This window comes from Muntiacus reevesi, chromosome 17 (genome assembly GCF_963930625.1).
Source record: "Muntiacus reevesi chromosome 17, mMunRee1.1, whole genome shotgun sequence".
Classification (NCBI taxonomy): domain Eukaryota; kingdom Metazoa; phylum Chordata; class Mammalia; order Artiodactyla; family Cervidae; genus Muntiacus; species Muntiacus reevesi.
Genome location: NC_089265.1, coordinates 37,018,792 through 37,041,357, shown reverse-complemented (window position 1 = coordinate 37,041,357; position 22,566 = coordinate 37,018,792). Strand labels below are relative to the sequence as shown.

The 22,566-nt window shown below is 36.9% G+C and overlaps 1 protein-coding gene and 1 long non-coding RNA gene across 3 annotated transcripts in view; one reads left to right on the top strand and one right to left on the bottom strand.

Moving 5' to 3' along the window:
* Nucleotides 1-18,950, top strand: part of LOC136148566 (uncharacterized) — a 100,617-nt gene extending 81,667 nt beyond the window's left edge. Inside the window, exons 3-4 of one of the 2 annotated variants that reach the window (XR_010659518.1) lie at nt 14,632-14,767; nt 18,785-18,950. This is a non-coding gene — a long non-coding RNA (uncharacterized lncRNA). The remainder of the gene's footprint in view (nt 1-14,631; nt 14,768-18,784) is intronic. The other variant, XR_010659519.1, reaches the window with a different exon arrangement.
* AK3 (adenylate kinase 3) overlaps nt 1-22,224 on the bottom strand; it is a 274,466-nt gene extending 252,242 nt beyond the window's left edge. The window contains exon 1 of the mRNA XM_065908182.1: nt 22,221-22,224. The gene's annotated coding sequence lies outside the window, so the exon portion shown is untranslated. The remainder of the gene's footprint in view (nt 1-22,220) is intronic.
* Between the last annotated feature and the right edge of the window lie 342 nt (nt 22,225-22,566).

Sequence of the window (22,566 nt, the reverse complement as noted above, 5' to 3'; positions counted from 1 at the left end):
TTCTAGCCTTCATTATTTTCATCCTTCCACAAGGTTTGAATTCAGCTTGCTCCATTTAAAAAAAAATGTTTAAGTCATAAGGCTTAGGTTATTGATTTGATAACTATTTCATATATATATATATTTATACATTTTAATTAATCATGAAGTGATTTCAAAAAGAAGAGAGACTGAGAAAGAGACAGAGACAGAGACCAAGAGAATTACATACTGAATGGAAGTATACAATATACTCACAGCCAAGCTTAAAATATGAAATAATTCAATCAGAGAACTTTCACTAATCCTCCTGGATCATATTTTTAAAACTCTCAGTCAGACCTAATCATTATTTTGAATTTGTAATAGTGCTTACAAATTTTGGACTTCCTTGGTGGCTCAGACAATAAAAAATCTGTCTGCCAGTACAGGAGACATGGGTTCAACCCCTGGGTTGGGAGGATCCCCTGGAGAAGGTAATGGCTACCCATTCCAGTCTTGTTTCCTGGAGAATTCCATAGACAGAGGAGTCTTGTGGGCTATAGTCCATGGGGTTGCAAAGAGTCAGACACCACTGCGTGACTAACACAAATTTTATTTGTTACTTTATACCGTATTATATATGTGGCTGAGACAGTAAAGGATCAGCCTGCAATACAGGAGAACTGAGTTCAATCCCTGGGTCGGGAAGATCCCCCAGAGAAGGGAATGACTGAGTAACTAACACTTACCACACTTACCATACAAATTAAATTAAATCAATATATAGTATTATTTTGTGTTTTAATATTTAAATTGTATCATTGTGATGATGGTTAATTCCACTCTATAATTCATTTACAGAGTTGTAGAATTCCCTAGTGTATGCATATACTAAAACTTATCACCTATTCTTTTGCCAACAGACATTTTAATTATTTCCAAATCCTTGTGATTTCAAATATTGCTCCTTTGAGTGTTCTTGTACATGTCTGCAAAAAAAGATAGTCAAGCACTTCTCCAGGGCATAAACCTAGAGTTGAATATAGCTTACGTAGCTCTTCAACTTCATTTGGTTCTCACCAGCTTGATTTCTTCTTTACTGTAAGTGCTTACAGGTATAAATTTCCCCCATGAGCACTGCTTTCACTGTATCCTGTATGTTTGGGTGTTTTGTGTTTTCATTTTCATTCATCTCAAAGTATTTTTCTCATTTCACACGTGATTAATCTTTGACCAGTTTGTTGTTTGAATGTAGTTTAATTTATATGTATCTGTGAATTTTTCACTGTTCTTTCTGTTATTGATTTCTAGTTTCATTCCATTGTGGTCAGAAGAGATACATTGGATGATTTCAATCTATAAATTTGTTGAGACTTTGGTTTGTGACTTAACTTATGCTCTACCTGGAGAATGTTCCATGTATACTTCAGAAGAATGACTATTCTGTTGCTGTTGAATATAATGTTCTACATATGTCTGTCAGGTGTAGCTAGTGTATAGCGTTTTTAAGTCCTCTGTTTCCTTATTTGTCTTCTATTTGTTCTATCCATTATTGAACATGGGTATTAAATCTCCAAATATGGTTGTTGAACTCTGTATTCCTTCAATTCTGTCAATTTGTGAGCTCTGTTTTTATGTGTGTATATGTTTATAATTTTTATAACTTCTTGTTCAGTTATGTACTTTTTAAAAATCAATTTGCCAATCTCTTCTTTTTAACTGGAAAGTTTAATGCATTCACATTTTAAAGTAACTACTGAGAAGGAAGTACTTACTTCTGCCATTTTCCCATTTGTTTTCTCTAAGCCTTATAATTTTTTGTTTCTTAATCATTCCATTACTGTAATTTCTGTGTTTTATTGAATTTTTTGTATTTTGTTGTTTGATTTCCTTATTTCTTTTTCTGTATAATTTTTAGTTTTTTTCTTAGTGGTTACCCAGGAGATTATATTTAACATCTTAATTTTGTAACTATCAGATTTGAATTAATTCCAACTTAGTTTCAATAACATATACAAATTATGCTCCTTTACTGCTCCATCCCTTTCCTCTATGTTGGTAATGTTACAATTACATCTTTATATATTGAGTGCCCATTAATATAGCATTGCAATCATTGTTTTATGCATTCTTTGTATGGAGAAGGAAGAGGACAAACCAAATATGTGATGCTACTGCATTTTACATTTACCTGTGTGGCTACCTCTACCATTGCTCTTTATTTCTTTGTATGCTGTCTAATGTTCTTTCATTATAACCTGGAGAAGTCCTTTCGCCATTTTTGTAGGACAGGTGTTCAGTTGACAAACTCCCCTCAGTTTTTTTAATCTGAGTATGTCTTAATTTTGCCTTCATGTTTCTAAAAACAAATTTTATTTTTTACAACTGCTTTAGATTGACAGAAAAATTGACTGGAAGGTACAGCAAATGTTCATACTGTGCTGTCCCCATGTAGGCACACACAGCTACCCTGTTATCAACATCCCACACCAGAGTGGTATATTTGCTAACAATCAGTGAAAATGCATTGACACGTCATCACCCAAAACCTGTAGTTCACTTTAGAGATCATTCTTGCTGTTGTACATTCAGTGGGTTTGTACAAATATACAGTGACATATATCCACCAGTATAGTATCATGCAGAGTAGTTTCACTGCCCTAAAAAAATACTCTGTGCTCCATATCTATTCATCCTTCCTCCAACTTCCCCAGGCAACCACTGATCCTTTTATAGTTTTGTCTTTTCCAAAATGTCATATTTTTGGAATCATACAGTATGTAGCCTTTACAGACTGGTTTTTTTCACTTAGTAATATGAATTTGTTTCTTCCATGTCTTTTCAAAGCTTGATAGCTCATTTCTTTTTATCACTGAATAATATCCCATTGTCCCTATATACCACAGTTTTTTTATTCATTCACCTACTAAAGGACATTTTGATTGCTTCCAGGTTTCAGCCATTATGAATAAAGCTGCTGTTAACATTCTTGTGTAGGTTTTGGTGTAAATTTTCCATTCATTGGGGTGATAACCAAGGATCATGATCTCTAGATTATTTATTAAGGATATGTTTAGTGTTGTAAGAAAATGTCAGACTATCTTCCAAAGTGGCTGTTCCATTCCACCAGCGGTGAACAAGAATTTCTATTGCTCCACACCCTTGTCAGTATTGAGGTTGGTAGTGTTTTGAGGTTTGGCTATTCTAATAGGTGTGGAATGGTATCTCGTAATTTGCCATACCCTAGTAAATCTATATGTCTTTAGATTTAAGGCAGGTTTCTTGTAGACAGCACATAGTTAGATCTTGCTTTTTGGTCCACTTTGACAATTTCTATCTTTTAATTGGTATATTTAGACCATTAATGTTTAAAGTGATTTTTTATATAGTTAAATTAATATCTACAATATTTGTTCCTATTTTCTATTTGTTGCCCTTGTTCTTTCCCTATTTTTTGTTTTCCAGTCTTTTTCTGCCATTTTTTATTTTAATTGAGTATTTTATGTGATTCTATTTTCTCCTCTTTTTTTAGCATATAGGTGGTTCCTTTTTAAAAAATAAAACAAACATTTTTAGTGTTTTCTCTTTAGAGTTTGCAATATACATTTACAAGTAATCCAAGTTCACTTTTCTATAGCATACTTCTTCATACATAGTACAAGTACTTTCTAATAACAAAATAATTCTGATTCCTCCCTCTCATCCCTTGTATTGATGTTTGCATCCATTACACATATACATAAACATGCATAAAGATACATATTATATGTTATGTATTACATATATGGACATATGTATTCATATATACTGTTGCTATTTTTATTTTAAACAAATTATCTGTTAAATCACTTAAGAATAGGAAGTAAAAGTTTGTATTTTACTTTCATTTATTCCTTCTCCAATGCTCTTCCTTTCCTTATGTAGGTACAATTTTCTGACGGATATCATTTTCCTTCTCTCTGGAGAATTTCTTTTGACATTTCTTACAAGACAATGCTACTGATGACAAATTCTCTCAATTTTGAGTATTAAGTATTAAATTAAAAAATGTTTAAAAAAATGTTTTATTTGTTTATTTTTTGCCTGTGCTGGGTCTTGGTTGCTGCATGTGGGCTTTCTCTAATTGCAGAGAGCAGGGGCTACTCTTCGTTGCATTGCGCTGGCTTCTTATTACAGTGACTTTTCCTCTTGAGGGCCACTGGCCCCGAGCACACAAGGGCTTCAGGGGTGCTGGCACTGGGCTTAGTTGCCTCACAACACGTAAGATCTTAAATCCTAGACCAGGGATCGAACTTTTGTCCCCTGCATTGGCAGGCCAATTCTTAACCACTGGACCACCAGGGAACTCTTAAATTTCCTCAGTTTTGGTTTGTCTGAGAAAGTTTTTATTTCTCCTTCACTTTTGAAGGATAATTTCACAAAATTCTTGGTTGATTTTTTTTTCTTTTACTATTTTAAATATTTAACTCTCCTGTCTTCTTGTTTCAGTGATTTCTTTGGTGAAGTTGTATAATAATTTTAATCTTTGCTCCTCTGTATATAAGGCATTTTTTCTTCTGACTTGTTTGAAGATTTTGTCTTTATCTTTGATCTCCTTCAATTTGAATATGATATGCCTATGTGTAGAGGGTTTTTTTGTTGTTTGTTTTTTGTTTGTTTGTTTGCATTGGCATTTACCCTGCTTATTCTTTGCTGAGCTTCCTGGATATGTGGTTTGGTATCTGCCATTAACTTGGGGAAATTTTCAACAATGATTGTCTCAAATAATTCTGTTTGTTTTTCTCTTTATTCTCCCTTTTTCACATGTACCTTTTTTAGTTTTTCTTCAGTTTAGGGATATTCTGTTCTGTTTTATTTTTTTCCAAGTCTTTTTTGTTTTTCTTTGTTTTTTCACTTTGGAAGTTATACTGACATATCCTCAACGTCAGAGATTTTTATTCAGCTATGTCCATCCCACTAATGAGTCCATCAAAGTCATTCTATTGTTACAGTGTTTTTGATCTCTAAAATTTATTTTTGATTCTTACATTGCCCATATGTTCATGCATGCTATCTGCTTTATCCGTTGGAGACCTTAATGTATTAATAATAATTGTTTTAAATTCCCAATTTGGTAATTCCAACATCCCCACCATATCTGAGTTTGGTTTTGATGCTTACTTTATCTCCTCAAACTGTGTTTTCTGTCTCATGTCTTCTAACTTTTTGTTCTTGTTGTTGAAAGCCAGACATGATGTATTGAATAAAAGGATCTTTGGTAAAGAGGCCATTAGTGATATGGTGGTAAGGTAGGGAGGAGGGGAAGCCTTCTAGAGTCCTGTGATTAGGTCTTAGTCTTTTTGTGAACCTGTGTGTGTACTGTGAACTGTGAACCTCTGTCTCCCTACCTACTTCCTGCTGTATTAGGTGAGACAGGATGGCTAGAGTGCTCTAGAACTGGGTATTTCCCTCCTCCCACATGGAAGACTGCAATGGATTGGAATCAAGTATTTCCCTTCCTCAGGTCAGTTAGGCTAAAACTAAAGCCCATTAGTTTAGGCTAGGGTAAAATAGTTTCTCTTGAGGGTAGGCCTTGTTAAGAACCAGTAGAAGACTGTACCATATTTGAAAATGGTTACTTTCCACCTGCTAGGACTAGAGGGGACTTTTCTCCAACATTCACTGTGAGAACCAAGTTAAGCTCTTGGAGGTTAAACTTAACAACAACAAAAAAAAACTTAACAAAAATGTGGTGACTCTCTGATTTTTTTATCTCTCAGGCTTGTTCACACCAAACCTCCAGCAGTTTGTCAGTTACAGTTTAGGTTCTAACCTGACAGTGGTTCCCTTGATAGTTCCGATTTGAGAGTTTCCACTCTGGGATGCTTTAATTGTCTGTATCTGCCTGTCTGTTGCTCCAGTTTTTTGGGTGACAGTTTGCTTTGTGAATTCACTAGTCCGATGGATCAAAGAAGAGTTGTTGGTCTTTTGTTTGTTCAGCTTTCTACTCGTTAAGATAGAAGGATGATTTCCTAGCTCCTTGGAAGTTTCTCTTTCACTTTTGGAGAATAGTACTGCTAAATAGAGAATTCTTGTTTTGGTGTTTTTTTTTTTTTCCTTTCAGCACTTTCAGTATCTCATCCACTGCCTCATGGCTTCATGGTTTTCAATGGAACTAAGATGTTAAACTTGTGGATTCCTTGTACATAATGAGTTGCTTCTCTCTTGCTGTTTGCAAGATTCTCCCTTTATTTTTGGCTTTCAACAGTTTGACTCTAATATGTTTCTGTATGGATCTCTTTAAGTTTATCTCACTTGCAGTCACTGAGCTTCTTGCATGTGTAGATTCACATCTTTTGTTAAGTTTAGAAGGTTTTCAGTCGTTATATTCAGCCATTATAGCCATTAAAAATATTTTTTAAATATTCTTTTTGCACTTTTCTCTGATTCTGGGGCTCCCGTTTTGTGTACACTTGATGCCCCCAAAGGTCCCTTGGGTTTCTGTACTTTTCCTCCATCCTTTCTCTTTCTGTTCCTAAGACTAGATAATTTCAAATGACCTGTTCAAAGTCACTAATTCTCTCTTCTCCCAGTTCAAATCTGCTGTTGAAACTTATAATGAATTTTTCATTACTGTTTTTAGTTCCAGAATTTTAATTTTTATTTCTGCTATGAATTGAATGTTTATATTCTTCAAAAATTCATATGTTTTAACGGAATCCTCAATGTGATGGTATTCAGAAGAGGTGCCTCTTGTAGGTAATTATGTCACGGGAGGGGAGCCCTGTGAATGGGATTAGTGCCCTTTTTAGAAGAGGCAAGACAGCTTGCTCACTGTCTTTCTGCCATGTTGAGGATAGAGTGAGGAGCTGGCAGTCTGTAACCTGGAAGAGATTTCTCACCAGAACCCGATCATGCTGGCACCCTGATTTCAGACTTCTAACCTCCAGAACATTGAGAATAAATTCCTTTGTTTATAAGCCACTCAGTCTATGATACTTTGTATAACAGCCCAGACAGACTAACAGAGTTTCTCTTTTAGGTTTCTACATTTTTATTGATAGTCTTATTTGGTGAGAAATCTTTCTTCTGGTTTCTTTTTATCAACTTCAGTTTAGCATATTAAGATGTTGATTTAAAGTCTTTGTCTAGTAAGAACAATGCCTTGACTGTTTCTGGACAGTTTTTTATTAATTTCTTTGTTTCCTTAAATGAGCCACACTGACTTGTTTCTTTCATGCCTATTTTTTTTTTTTAATGAGACCTTCTGAATGTTATAATGTGGCAACTATAGAAATACAATTCTACCCCCTCATCAGGGTTTGTTGTTTTTCTTTGTCTGGGGTTGTTGTTATTTGCTTATGAAGTGACTTTTTAAAAACTTTTTCTCAAGTGTGTATTCTTTGTCATGTATGGCCACTGCAATCTGTGTTTTGTTACCTAGTCATTGGTTGTGTTTGATAGAATTACCTTAAGTGCCTGGAATCAACAAAAGAAAAAAAGAAGGAGAAAGGCTTCTTCCAGTCTTTGTAGATTGGCTCTGTGTTGGGGGCACTCCTTCAATACTTTGTCAAGCAGTTTATATCCTTGCTTTAGCCTTAAAGTTTTGCTTGCACAAAATTTGCAGGCAGGCTAAATGTGAAAGCTTTGGATCTTCTTGGGCTTTTTCTGAGCATGTGTCTTGCCCTGTGTGTGTTCATGGCCTTCTTGATTCTCTGGTGTACATGGGGGCCTTTACAGTCACTATTCCTGCATGTATCTCCTTTCCTAGTCTCTTTATTTTCATGACTCTCAGTCTATTTCTTGTCCTAAGTGTTGTCTCTTTCTCAAGGCCACTATATCTAACACCTTTGCCTTTAAATGCTTTCAGCAAAAGCTGCCCAGGAAGTGGCCCCAGCCCTGAGAAGGCTCTGAGTAGGATGAAACAAAGGGGAACCTTTGTTAGGTCCTTAATGGAGCCACAAGAGAGGTCAAGATCCAAAACCACAATGTTTTGAGAATAAGGTTTGTGTTGCTCCCTCTGACTCTAGCAACCTGTGCCAGGATTGCAGGCTGCCATCCTCACTATTAGTTTTTGTTTGTTTTCCTTGTGGAAAGATTCTTAAACTCCAGGTTAAATTTCATATAGACATGGGAATATTCATTTACTCCTTAATGAGTGACTTTTGGTAGTTAGTGCCTTTCAAGGAACTTTTCTGTTTCATCTAAGTTATCAAAATATTGGCATTCTGCTATTCATAATATTCTCTTAATACTGTTTTAACTATGTGATATGTAGTGATGTCTCATTTTTGATGAAAATATTTGTAGTTTTTGTCTTCTGTTACTTCTTTTTTTGTCCAGTTTATCTACAGGTCTATAAGCTTTATAGATTTTTTAAAATAACCAACTTTTATGTTTATTTATTTTCTCTTATTGTTTTTCTGTTTTTAATTTCATTGTTTGCGAGTCTCTATTTCTTTTCACCTTTTATTTGCTGTGATTTTAATTTGCTCTTTTTTTCTTTTTTCACAAAGTAAAAAGCATCTATTATTGATTTGAGATCTTTCCCCCCTAATATAAGCAGTTGATGGTTTAAATTTCTTTCTAATCACTGCATTCACTGTACCCCACAAATTTTGATATGTAATTTTAATTTTCAGTCATTAAGTTATTTTTTAATGTCCCTTGTAATATTTTTCTTTGATCTATAGAAGTCCTTAAAATTGTGTTGATTAATTTCCAGATCATCAGTGGTTTTCAAAATAGTTTTCTATTACTTTGCTAGCATGTGAGATAAATGCAATTGTGTGGTAGTTTGAACATTCTTTGGCGTTGCTTTTCTTTGGGATTGGAATGGAAACTGACCTTTTCCAGTCCTGTAGGCACTGCTGAGTTTTTCAAGTTTGCTGGCATATTGAGTGGAGCACTTTAACAGCATCATGTTTTGGGATTTGAAATAGCTGAACTGGAATTCCAACACCTCCACTAGCTTTGTTTGTGGTGATGCCTTAGGGTCTTAGGAAAAGGCCCACTTGACTTTGCATTCCAGGATGTCTGGCTCTAGGTGAGTGATCACATCATCGTGGTTATCTGGGTCATGAAGATCTTTTTTGTATAGTTTATTTTTCTTATTTATTTATATTAAATATTTATTTATGTAAATAAAATTTTGTATTTTATTTAATTTTATTATCAAATTGAATCATCTGCAGAAATTCAGAAAAAAAAGTTGTGCTAAAGTGCAAGGTGAAGCAGCAAATGTTGATGTAGCTACAGCAAGTTATCCAAATCTAGCTAAGATGAAGTTGGCTACACTAAACAACAGATTTTCAATGTAGATGAAACAGCCTTATATTAGAAGAAGATGGCATCTAGGATTTTCATCGCTAGAGAGAAATCAGTGCCTGCTTCAAAGCTTAGGACAGGCAGATTCTCTTTTTAGGGATTAATGTAATTGTGACTTTAATTTGGAGCCAGTGGTCATTTCAGAAATCCTAGGACCTGTAAGCCCTACACTAAATCTACTCTGTGCTGTATAAACGGAACTACAAAGTCTAAGTGACAGCATATCTGTTCACAACATGGGTTACTGAATACTTTAAGTCCTCTGTGGAGACTTACTGCTCAGAAAAAAAAAGAAAAAGATTCCTTTAAAAATATTACTGCTGGTCACACCAGGAGCTCTGATGTGCAGTGAGTTTAATGTTGTTTTCATGCCTGCTACCACAGCATGAATTCTGAAACCCATGGATCAAAGAGTCATTTTGACCTCAAGCCATATTATTTAAGAAATACATTTTGTAAGACCATAGTTTCTCCCCGATGGATCTGGGCCAAGTCACTTGAACACCTTCTAGGAATTGACCATTCTAAATGTCATTAAGAACATTTAAGTTTCGTGGGAAGAGATCAAAATATCAACATTAGTAGGAGTTTGGAAGAAGTTGATTCCAACCCTCGTGGATGATTTTGAAGGTTTCAAGACTTCAGTGGAGGAAGGAACTGCAGATGTGGTGGAAGAAGCAAGGTAACTAGAATCAGAAGTGGAGCCTGAGGATGTGACTGAACTACTGCAATCTCATGATAAAAACTTTACAGATGAGGGATGGTTTGTTATGGGTGAGCACGGAAAGTGGTTTCTTGAGTGTAAGCTACTCCTGGTGAAGATGCTATGGAGATCATTGAAATGACAGCAAAGGCTTTAGAATACTATATAAACTTTGTTGATAAAGCAGCAACAGGATTTGAGCAGGTCAACTCCAATTTTGAAAGAAGTTCTACTGTGGGTAAAATGCTATCAAACATCAATGCAGGCTACAGAGGAATCTGTGAAATGAAGAGTCAATTACTGTGGCAAGCTTCATTATTGCCTGTGTTAATAAATTGACATAGCCATGCCAACCTTCAGCGACCATCACCCTGATCAGTCAGCAGCCATCAACATCGAGGCAAGACCCTCAACTAACAGAAATATTATGACTTGCTGAAGGTTAAGATGATGCTTAGCATTTTTTAAGCAATAAAGTATTTTTAATATTAATTTATTTGGCTGCACTGGATCTTAGTTGCAACACATGGGATCTTTGATCTTCATTTTGGCATGCGGTATCTTCAGTTGCAGCATGTGAACTCTTAGTTGTGGCATGTGTGACCTAGTTCCCTGACCAGGGATTAAACCCTTGTTCCCTACATTGGGAATACAGAGTCTTAGCCACTGGACCACTAGGAAGTCCCAATAAAGTATTTTTTAATTAATATATGTACACTTTTTTAGACATAATGCTATTGCACAGTAGACTACTGTATAGTTTAAGCATAACTTTTATATGTGTGGGGAAGTAAAAAAATCTATGTGCCTTGCTTTATTGCTGTGGTCCAGAACCAAACCCTCAATATCTCAGAAGTATTCCTCTAATCGCGAGGCACAGAATATGAGGAGGGGCTGTGGGAGGGAAGAATCCTCATGGCTGCCAAACTCAGACTAAGTCAGCAGAAGACAGTTCTCCAAAGCACGGGGGCCACCTTGACTTAATAGGCAAAATCTGTGTGGAGTACAGTTGTCCCTCCATACGCTTTGGTTCTGACTTCATGGATTCAACCAACCTCAGATTAATAATATTAGGGAAAAAAAATTGCAGAAAGCTCCAAGAAGCAAAATGTGAATTTGTTATATGCAGACAACTATTTACATAGTATTTACATTTAAATTTGTTGTTGTTGTTCAGTCACAAAGTTGTGTCTGACTCTTTGTGACCCCTGAGCTGCAGCTCGCCAGGCTTTAGATGGTATTAAGTATTATAAGTAACGCCGGTGACTTAAAGTAGGTGTGGATATGTGCATAGGTTATATCCAAATACTGTGCCATTTTATATGAAAGACTTGAGCATCCACAGATTCTGGTATCCTAGGGGTGTCCTGGAACCAGTCATCCTTGGTTACTGAGGGATGACTATAATACAAGTGAAGCTGGCAAGCTGACAGCAGAAGCTTCTCTACAACTCTGCTGCCTTTGATAGTTCCACCTCCTCTATTTCTAGGTCACTCTCTCAAGTACCCTAACTCCAAGCATCCTTCAAACAGTCCCTTACTGGAAAAACCATTAATTTTTTTTTCTGTTGTCCCCACCTACCTCATCTCTTCACTCTCTTGTTTACTGAATTAAAATTCCATGATCAACTGTTATAATCAGTGATTTGCATACACCCTCAACTCCCTTGTCTCTTTTTCACTTCCTCTTACTCATCCAGGAAAGCTCCAACATTGCTTTAATTAAGCTTTCTCTATTCTGAGCTTTGTCTCGTGCAGCTGAATATGGGTGGGAAAAAAACCCACAACTGTGCTGCAGAGCCCAATTTCAAATTCTTGATGTCTAGTGGGCTCTTTCACTGCCTGGTTATCAAACTACATCTCCTTGATCTTTTCACCTTCTGTTATTCTAGGTGACTTCTTTGTGCCTTCTCTGTTATCTTCAGACTTCAAAGTCTTTACCCCCTCCCACCCAAAGTCACTGTCAGTTGATGATCTTGCATTCTATACACAGAAAAAAAATAGAATCAGTTCATGAACAGAACACTCATCTGTCAGTGTTGTTTCCAAGTAACCTGCTTTCTTTTACTGTTTGGAGGTGCTTTACTGAAGGGAATCTCCTGGGAGGTATGTAGTTGGTTTATGGCCTCTGGTTGATTTACTTTAATTTCACTGCAATTTACACCGAGGGCCCTCCCCATTGCCCCTTGGACTTCCCCCAGCCAGTGACTGAGCATGGTGTCAGTACCAGAAATGGGTCATTTTTGCTCCACATGCAATTCCTCAAATAGGCAATCCTGCTTGAAGACTCCCTATTGAACCAGTTAAGACTTTCTGAGTGGTACTGCAGATTTGAGTCTTCCTACCTAAACTTCTGTTTTTCTTTCTCATTTGAAAAATATTTATGGAGATATACTTCACATACCATACACTTCACCTATTTACAGTGTATAATTCATTCACAGTTATACAACCATCACTTCAATCAATGTTAGAATATTTTCATTACTCCCTAAAGAAACCCATACCCTTTAGCTGTCACTCTCCAAATCTCCCATCCCCCACAGCCTTAGATAACCATTAACTGATTTCTTGTCTTTATAGATCTGACTCTCCTGGATAATTCATGTAAGAGCAGTCATATACTTTGTGGTCATTTGTGACTGACTTAGCGTGTTTTCAAGGCTCATCTATATTGTAGCATGTATCAATACTTCCTTTTTTATTGCTGAAAATATTTCATTGTCTGGGCACACCACATTTTATTTATTCCCCACATTTTATTTATTCATCAGCTAATAGACATTCAGGTTGTTTCAACTTTTTGTCAATTATAAACAGTATTTCTGTGAGCATTCTGTACAAGTTTTTGAAAGGATATTTGTTTTCATTTCTCTGGTGTTTATACCTAGGAGTAGAATTGTTGCTCCATATGATAACTCTGTTTAACCCTTTGAGGAACTACCCAATCCTCTTTTATTTCTTCTGTTTTTCCCCAAGTCTCAGGCTTGCATAATGGTCTGAAGGCACTTTGTATGTACTTCTGATCTCTTTTGTCTTAACCCTTCACAGATTTTCTCCCGGTAAATCTCTGGCACATCTAATTTTATCCTGGCACCTACTTCTCATAAGACCTAAACTTATACATCCTGGACGAATGCTCTGTGCTCTCATGTAAGGCCAAACTTTTCATTTACGATCTAGATTCTGTCTTCTCTTCCTATTCAAGAACATTGCTCTAGCAATTCTCCTTTTCCTTCCTTCAACATAAATTGTTACCTTTCATCTGGACCATTCCGTTGGATTACATACACAGTTATTTTCACAATTGTTCAATTAATTAAACAATTATTCTCTTTGCCCTACTTCCCCTTCCAGCACTTTCCATCTTTCTCTCTTCTACTTTAACAAAACTGCTTCTCTGATTTCTCCTCTTACATATCTAATAAGCTTCTCATGCTTAACATATCAAAAAAATTTTAAGTGGATAGGAAATAAAAAGAAAACATTTTGAACATGCTCTAATTAGAGACTAGTTCTCCTGAGCCTTTTTAGAAGAAACTAATAAAGGATGAGCTGAGAGATAAAGAAACTATAGCAGAATGACTGAAGAATATTGAATCTCTTATTGTCAGACTAAGAATATAGATTATAGCTACAGAACATAATGCAAATTTTTTAAAGACATAAGTTATTAAAGTCGTTCCAATACTACCCATTTGTAAAGCTCAAATGATATCTTTAAGAGAACATCTTTGTGGAGAGACAAAGCTAACTTCAAATAGCAACTTTAATACTTAATAGTTATGTTACTTTGGACCAGTTAATTTTGCTGAGTTTCATTTCTTGTGTGCAAAATAGAAAGAATTCTTTCCTAATAGAATGTATAACAAAAATCATGAAGAATTCATTCATTGAATAGATATTTATTGGCACATACCATTTATCATGCACTGTCCAAGGTGATAGGCATACAGTATGAATATAATAGAGAAAGAACTCACTTTATAACTGAGGGAAGACAGACAAACAAATAAATGAAATATATGTGAAATGGTAATGAGTGTCATGTGTGCATGCATGCTAAGTCAACTGTAGCCTGCCAGGTTCCTCTATTCATGGGATTCTCCAGGCAAATACTGGAGTGGATTGCCATACCCTCCACCAGGAATCTTTGCAACCCAGGGATTCAATCTGCATCTTCTGTGACTCCTGCATTGTAGGCTGATTCTTTATCACTGAGCCACCAGGGAAGCCCAGTGAGTGTCATAGAGAAAACCAAATCAGAGTATTGGTGTAGGGAGTGCTGGAGGCTGGAATACATTGGGATTTCAATTACATCTCATCTGAAGGATGTGATATGGAGCATGATACGTGGGCATAGGAATGTGGGGAAGGGGCCTAGGAAAAGTCACTGCCCTGATTCCTGGCTGCAGCTGCAGTTACTGTTATAGCTCTTGTAATGATCCATTTTGACTTCCCTAAAGCAGCAACTCTGACTTCTACAACTTCAGATCAAAGTCTTCCAGTGGGATACCTCCATGGTTGTGCTCTATAACTGAGCCACAAAAAGCTCTGTCTTGAGCTGTCAGTTTCTTACAGAGGCCCTGGATATATCAGTATTTTATTTGCGTGTTCTTGATTAAATTCTTTCTCTCCATTCTCTTCCTGACTGTGACACAGGTGCTGGATGTCTGGGCTGGAGGGCAATCTTGAACAACACCATCCTATGCTTAACTCAGTTATCACTGATCACGTCTCCTGATACTCAGTCATTTTCTCCAGGCTACACTTCTGCACCTCATCTTCTTCCCTTGAGGTGAGGGAATTAATTCCATATCCAGAACTCTACCCAGGCAGTTGAAGTGGTAACTTTTTTCCTGATAGCCTAGCATATTATCAATACAGAACCCTCATTTTTTACCTACTTTTGTTCTTTTTCATTGATCACTTATATGACAGTATTTGTTTAGCACCTATTTCATGTCAAACTTTGATTGATACTGGACATGTGATGGGGAAAGAAACAGATTTGTTTCCTGCCTTTATAGTCTGCAGGGGTGACTTTGAATGCTTATTCCATTGATTCTTCCTACACCTACCCTACCAGCCAAAGAATAAGTACATTGCTTGGACTGCATTGTATTTTTTTGCAACCTTTGTAGAATATGGTATCTATGCTTGATGATTGTATCTCATCAATGATCTTTATGGTGATTATGATAAGGTTCTTCAGCATCAACCCTTTCGGATTTTAGAATTTGATTTCTGTTGTATACTCAATGGTATTCAATTTAAATTCATTGCATTGTAACAATGTAATCTTAATAAAACTAGGGGTTCCTATATGGTGTAGGCATTATAAAGTAACTGTATTCAAACAAATGCAAATTGATAACCAAGAGTAATTAGAAAATTTGAGTTTTTTTAAGGGAATGAAATTGTAACCTATATATAACATAAAGCAAAATGCTTTGACATTCTCTTTGCCATCTATCTCTTATTTCCTTCCACATACTGCATAAACTCAAAATAAAGATTTCTTCTTTTTATTCATCCCTCAAGTCAGGTACTGTACCTGGGCCTCATATATCTTTTGTCTTTCCCACCTTCTGTGCATGACTTGTTTGTTACTATTGTCAGCCCAAGGTCTCTGGCTTACTTTTTTATTTTTCACTTAACCCATTACTTGGATTCTATGCAACTGCAGTTTGTTTGCTGTTTCGTTTGTTTTGTTGAGTGGAGAAAAGTTTCCTGTAGGGCTGAGCAAGGAGAATGTGGTGGCTTATGCTCAAAAACCTGGACTCATATAATAGTGGTTCTTAAACTTTAGTGTGCCTCAGAATCATGGAATTCTTGTTTAGAACACAAGTGACTCACCTCCAGAGTTTGATACATGAGATCTGAATTGGGGTTCAAGAATATACATTTCTAACAAATTCCGTTAGTAATGTTACTGCTGGTCCAAGGATCACATTTTGAGAACTACTACTCTACAATATAGGAATATCTGGCAGCTGTTCCAGCAAATAATTTATCCCTGGGTAAGAAGCCTTTGTTATACACTGTATATAAATAACATTAGATGATTTCCTTATATGGTAATACAAAGCTTAAGAATTTGTGAGTCATCTTCTGTCAGCATATTTAAAGCCCAGTAGGTAGGGATTGTGTCTGATAGACCCTGGTATAATGCACAAAGAATAAAGGAAATGTCATTTTTTTGCTTGATTACATATACAGGAGACAGAAAAGCAGGGTTGGTATGAAGCTCTGAAGCCAGGTTCTCTGAGATTTGGTCCTGCCTCTGCAGAACTTCCAGAAGACCCTGGGAAAGTTAGTCTCTTGTGTCTCAATTTATTTCTTTTGAAATGAAGATAACAGAAGTAGCCATCTGTAGTTGTTGTGAGGGTCAAATGATTTACTATGTATAAAGCCTTTGAAGAACGACTGGTATATTGCACACACTCTGACATTACTTATTACCATCAGGAACCTGTTGTCTTCTCTGTTTCACCTCATGGGCTTCCCTGGTGGCTCAGATGGTAAAGAATCTGCGCTGCAGGAGACCTGGATTTGATCCCTGGATAGGGAAGATACCCTGGAGAAGGGAATGGCAGCCTGCTCCAGTATTCTTGCCTGGATAATCCCATGGCCAGAGGTGCCTGGTGAGCTATAGTGACAGTGGAAAAAAATCCAAATGAAACCAAAACAAAACTCCAACAAACAAAAACACCATTATTCAAAAAGAGAAACCAAAGAAATAGCATTTTTTTTTCTCCAAATGAATGGTTATATCAGTGTTCAGTGGGAGACAGTACTAGGTGTGGATGAAAGAAGAAAGTTATTTTCCTGGTTTTCCTTAGTTTCAGTTTGAGAAATATAGCATGGTATATCAGTTTCTTTGACTGCTGAAACAAAATGTCACAAACCGGAGACTTAAAACAAACAGAAATCTATTATTTCACAGCTTTGGAGGCTAGAAGCCCAAAATCAAGGTGTTAGGAGTGCCCTCCTCTCACTGAAGCCTCTAGGGAAGATTTCTTCCTTGCCTCTTTTAGTCTCTGGCAGCCCCAAGTATTCCTTGCTGTGAATGTATCACTCTAGTCTCTGCCTCCCTTTCACATGGTTGTTTTTCTGTGTTGTCTCTGTCTTCTATACCCTTAAGGACTCTGGTCTGTTGGATTAGGGTCCAGCCTAATGACCTCCTCTTAACCTAATTACAAACAAAGACCCTATTTTCGTATGTCACAGGTACAGGAGATTAGGATTTAAACATAACTTTTGGGGGAAGAGAATTCAGTCTGTAACAATGGGTTCAAGTCTGATCAATTATTAATAACAGTCATTTAAAATATATGGCATTTGCCTAAGTCTGATAAGACTGATTCTGTAGACTTTAAAGCACCTCATAGTCATTCAATTTAAATAATCTCAACAATAGTCAAAAAAGACATAGGTGACTTAAAAGCATTTTTTTTTTCAGGTAAAGACATAGGTCACTGCGATAAATCTCAGGTCTCAAAGAGAACTGAGAGGACAGAAACGTCGATAAACCAAGATTACCTGAAAGAAGGTGCCCTCTTAGCACCAGTTGCCCCTGTGAGGAGGGAAACACTGGTTTTCCCTTTGGCTAATTTTCATGATGTAGAGATAAAGGAGCACAGGCTCAAAACCTTAGGAAGAGAAGGCATCAAGAGAAAGAAAAAGGGGAAAATAAAGGTGTAGTTAAAGATGAATTATAGATGTTGGAGGTGTGTAACCAGTTAGGAGTGAAAGTTAAAATTGAGAACTATGTCATTTGTCATTTTCCGGTTCATTTATATATTTCATAGGTAAAACTGAAATTCAGAGTATTTAACCACATTATTAAGATGCTTTAATATCAAATCAAATTTTCCTTTGATCAGTAGTGTAGGTACAATGGAATGACCACAACGTTACTGTGGCTATGGCCCAGAAAACTCACAAAATTATTAAGTTACAGAGAAAGTAGAGTGAAGTGATTGAGAAAAAAAAACTAAACAGTAGTGATAGGAGTGATGTTTTATAGGAGGAGGTATCTTTATTTTCTGCTAACCCATGGATTCTGTGTAATATCTTCAGTTCAGTTCAGTCGCTCAGTTGTGTCCGACTCTTTGCGACCCCATGAATCACAGCACACCAGGCCTCACTGTCCATCACCAACTCCCGGAGTTTACCCAAACTCATGTCCATTGAGTCGGTGATGCCATCCAGCCATCTCATCCTCTGTCATCCCCTTCTCCTCCTGCCCCCAATCCCTCCCAGCATCAGGGTCTTTTCCAATGAGTCAACTCTTCACATGAGGTGACCAAAGTATTGGCGTTTCAGCTTCAGCATCAGTCCTTCCAATGAACACCCAGGACTGATCTCCTTTAGGATGGACTGATTGGATCTCCTTGCAGTCCAAGGGACTCTCAAGAGTCTTCTCCAACACCACAGTTCAAAAGCATCAATTCTTTGGCACTCAGCTTTCTTCACAGTCCAACTCTCACATCCATACATGACCACTGAAAAAACCATAGCTTTGATTAGACAGACCTTTGTTGGCAAAGTAATGTCTGTGCTTTTTAATATGCTATCTAGGTTGGTCATAACTTTCCTTCCAAGGAGTAAGCGTCTTTTAATTTCATGGCTGCAATCACCATCTGCAGTGATTTTGGAGCCCCCCAAAATAAAGTCTGACACTGTTTCACCATCTATTTCCCATGAAATGATGGGACCAGATACCATGATCTTAGTTTTCTTAATGTTGAGCTTTAAGTCAACTTTTTAACTCTCCTCTTTCACTTTTTTTTTTTCTTTTTCTTTCCAGGCAAGAATACTGGAGTGGGTTGCCATTTCCTTCTCCACTCTTTCACTTTCATCAAGAGGCTTTTTAGTTCCTCTTCACTTTCTGCCATAAGGGTGGTGTCATCTGCATATCTGAGGTTATTTATACTTCTCCCGGCAATCCTGATTCCAGTTTGTGCTTCTTACAGCCCAGCTGTACTCATGATGTACTCTGCATATAAGTTAAATAAGCAGGGTGACAATATACAGCCTTGACATACTCCTTTACCTATTTGGAACCAGTCTGTTGTTCCACGTTCAGTTCTAACTGTTGCTTCCTGACCTGCATACAGGTTTCTCAAGAAGCAGGTAAGGTGGTCTGGTATTCCCATCTCTTTCAGAATTTTCCACAGTTTATTGTGATCCACACAGTCAAAAGCTTTGGCATAGTCAATAAAGCAGAAATAGATATTTTTCTGGAGCTCTCTTGCTTTTTTGATATGGCAGATGTTAGCAATTTGATCTCTGGTTCCTCTGCCTTTTCTAAAAGCAGCTTGAACATCTGGAAGTTCACAGTTCACGTATTGCTGAAGCCTGGCTTGGAGAATTTTGAGCATTACTTTACTAGCGTGTGAGATGAGTGCAATTGTGCAGTAGTTTGAGCATTCTTTGGGATTGCCTTTCTTTGGGATTGGAATGAAAACGGACCTTTTCCAGTCCTGTGGCCGCTGCTGAGTTTTCCAAATTTGCTGGCATATTGAGTATAGCACTTTCACAGCATCATCTTTCAGGATTTGAAATAGCTCAACTGTAATAGAATGTCTTAGATTGTGACTAATACTTATATAGTTATGCTTGACTTTATGATTGAAGATAGAATTCCAAAAGTGCTGGGTAAATTTGATTTTTAAATGACATGCAGTTCAGCAGAGGGAATATAGCCAATACTTTATGATAACTATAAATGGATTATTATCTGCAAAAATTTTGAATCACAAAGAAATAAGTGAAAGGCATCATATGGCAAAAAAAAAAGACATACATTTTCCCTGTTGTAACTTGAGAGTGTTTTTTTTTTTCTTTTTAACATTTTCTTCTTATCATTCTACCATAATCCAAGTTATTTCAATGTGAATACTCTGACTCTATCAGATCTGGTAAAAGTTAAAAGGAGAAATTTGTCATAAGGAAGTTTCAAGATACCAGATACAGGAAGTTTCTTTGGGCCGTGTAAGGAAGAGGAAGCTGAAAACCTAAGAGAGTTCATTCTTGATACACTGTCGTTTTTTCTCCCAAAGCAAGTCAGCTTTCTATGCAACTCCACGTACATGAATACAGATAGAAATCTTACAACTTTAGAGCATGGGTAACTTACTCTAAAAGAACAAAAAAGTCTGAGCAACTGTCTTTGAATCCCAGTTCCAAATTCCTCAGCAGGGAGACCATAAATGATTCAGTTTGAATTAGGTGACAACTCATGGTATAATCAAGTTATGGGGGGCAGGGTCACAAACCATAAAACAGGGGCTAGAGGCTGACTACTCTGGGTGTAGAGGACATTTCTCAATGAAAGAGGGCAAAATCCTTAATCTAAATAAGGACACAGGAATTAACATTCTATAAACTAATAATTGCTTCCCAGGTGGCTCAGTAGTAAAGAATCCACCTGCTAAGCAGGAGATGTTGGTTCAGTCTCTGGATGACAAAGATCTCCTGGAGAAGGAAATGGCAACCCAGGTATTCTTGCTTGGGGAATTACATGAACAGGAGAGCCTTGCAGGCTACAGTCCATGGGGTTGCAATAGAGGCAGACACAATTTAGCGACTAAACAACAACAAACTAATAATTATGCCGGGGGATTTCTACTCTTAAGAGTGAATATTGGTATGGATCTTTTTATAAAGAAACATATTTTTAGTGAATTGGTACTACAAATGTTTTAAGTTAAATTTTTATTGTAAAGTAGAGCATAATTCGGAGAAGGAAATGGCAACCCACTCCAGTATTCTTGTCTAGAGAGTCCTGTGGACAGAGGAGCCTGGTGGGCTGCCGTCTATGGGGTCGCACAGAATTGGACACGACTGAAATGACTTAGCAGCAGCAGCAGCAGCAGAACATAATTATATAATAGATGCTTTGCATATTTTGCCAAATAATCATCTTTACCTGAAGGAGGTTATTTATTCCTGGCTTACAGATGGGGTAATTAGTTTTTATGCACCAATATTAAACTTATCCAGTTATCTCAAGGGAAAGAGGGACCTGCTTGCCAGGAACACCTTTTTCTTTGAGACTCTAATGAAGGATAAAAGGATTGATTTAGAGATAGAGATATAAATAAATGCAGAGGAAATTTTGAAAAAAAAATTTGCCATATCCAGCCAGACTTTGAAATGAATTGTCCTAAAATATGTGAATGATTCAAAGTAAAACAACATTGCTTGCTTATCTGTCTACCTGATTCACACTCCTGACTTTATCTTTTGGCATGTATTACTAGACCTGGGGTAAATCAGCCTCTCTCCATAGCTCTTTTCTTGATGCCTTTAGAAGAGTAAATCTCTATCCTGGAAGGAAACAAACTAATTTGTGGATTTACCCCCAGTCTTTTGTTTGGGCCTGTTTCCTGTTCCAAGGGGAATAACTTTCCTATATCTTTTCCTGCTCTTTAGAGTGTTTTCATTATTTCATCAGCTAATGGCATGATTTATTTTTATACAAATGCAGAACTTTGCATTTATCTCTATTACAACTCAGCCCTTATCATTCTTGCCCACACAGTTCCATGTCATGCAATAAACTGTGACAAATGCTTCAGGATTACTAAGAAAATCCAACATTTTGGCAATATATATAAATTGTCCCTATCAAAACCATAATAGGCATTTAATAACTGTGCTAAGGGTTTAAAATATTTTTTCATCTAACCTTCAAAACAACTCTTCAAGGAAGATATTCTTATCCTCATTATACTGATGAGGAAATGTAAGCTTAGAAAATTGAAATGACTTCTTTGGTGAAAAGAGTAGTTCAAACCTGGGTCAGCCAGATTCCCTGAACCATGGATTTCTAACCTTTGCATCAAAACCACTTAAGGACTTTGTGGTTCAGTTTCTCAGTTGTGTCTGACTCCTTGCAGTCTCTTGACCTGCAGCACGCCAGGCTTCCTTGTCCTTCACTATCTCCCAGAGTTTGCTCAAACTCATGTCCATTGAGTTGGTGATGCCATCCAACCATTTCATCCTCTGTCGCCCCTTCTCTTTCTGCCCTCAATCTTTCCCAGCTCAGGGTCTTTTCCAATGAGTTAGCTCTTCGCATCAGATGGCCAAAGTATTGGAGCTTCAGCTTCAGCACCAGTCCTTCCAATGAATATTCAGGGCTGATTTCCCTTTACGATCAACTGGTTTGATCTCCGTGCTGTCCGAGGGAGTCTCAAGAGTCTTCTCCAGCATTGCAGTTGGAAAGCATCAATTCTTCGGCGCTCAGCCTTTGTTACAGTATAAAAGGAAGTAAGTGCCAAAGCTCCATCTCACATGCACTGTCAGTCTTGTTGCAGGTTTGGGTTGGAAATGACAATCAAGAACCAGTGCCACTTTATTCTATTACAAAGGGATAACAGAACTTGTGGCACAACACCCCATACTTGACAATTGACTGCTAATTTTTACTTCTAGCTATGACCTACAATCAGTTTTGAATCTAAATGTATTACCATCTAACCAAATTCACACTTTTTGTTTTTCCATATTGTGTGAATGAATGTCTTGAAAAGACTTAGTCAGATGTCTTGGAATTTTCTTTTATTATATCAAAGAATGGAGGAA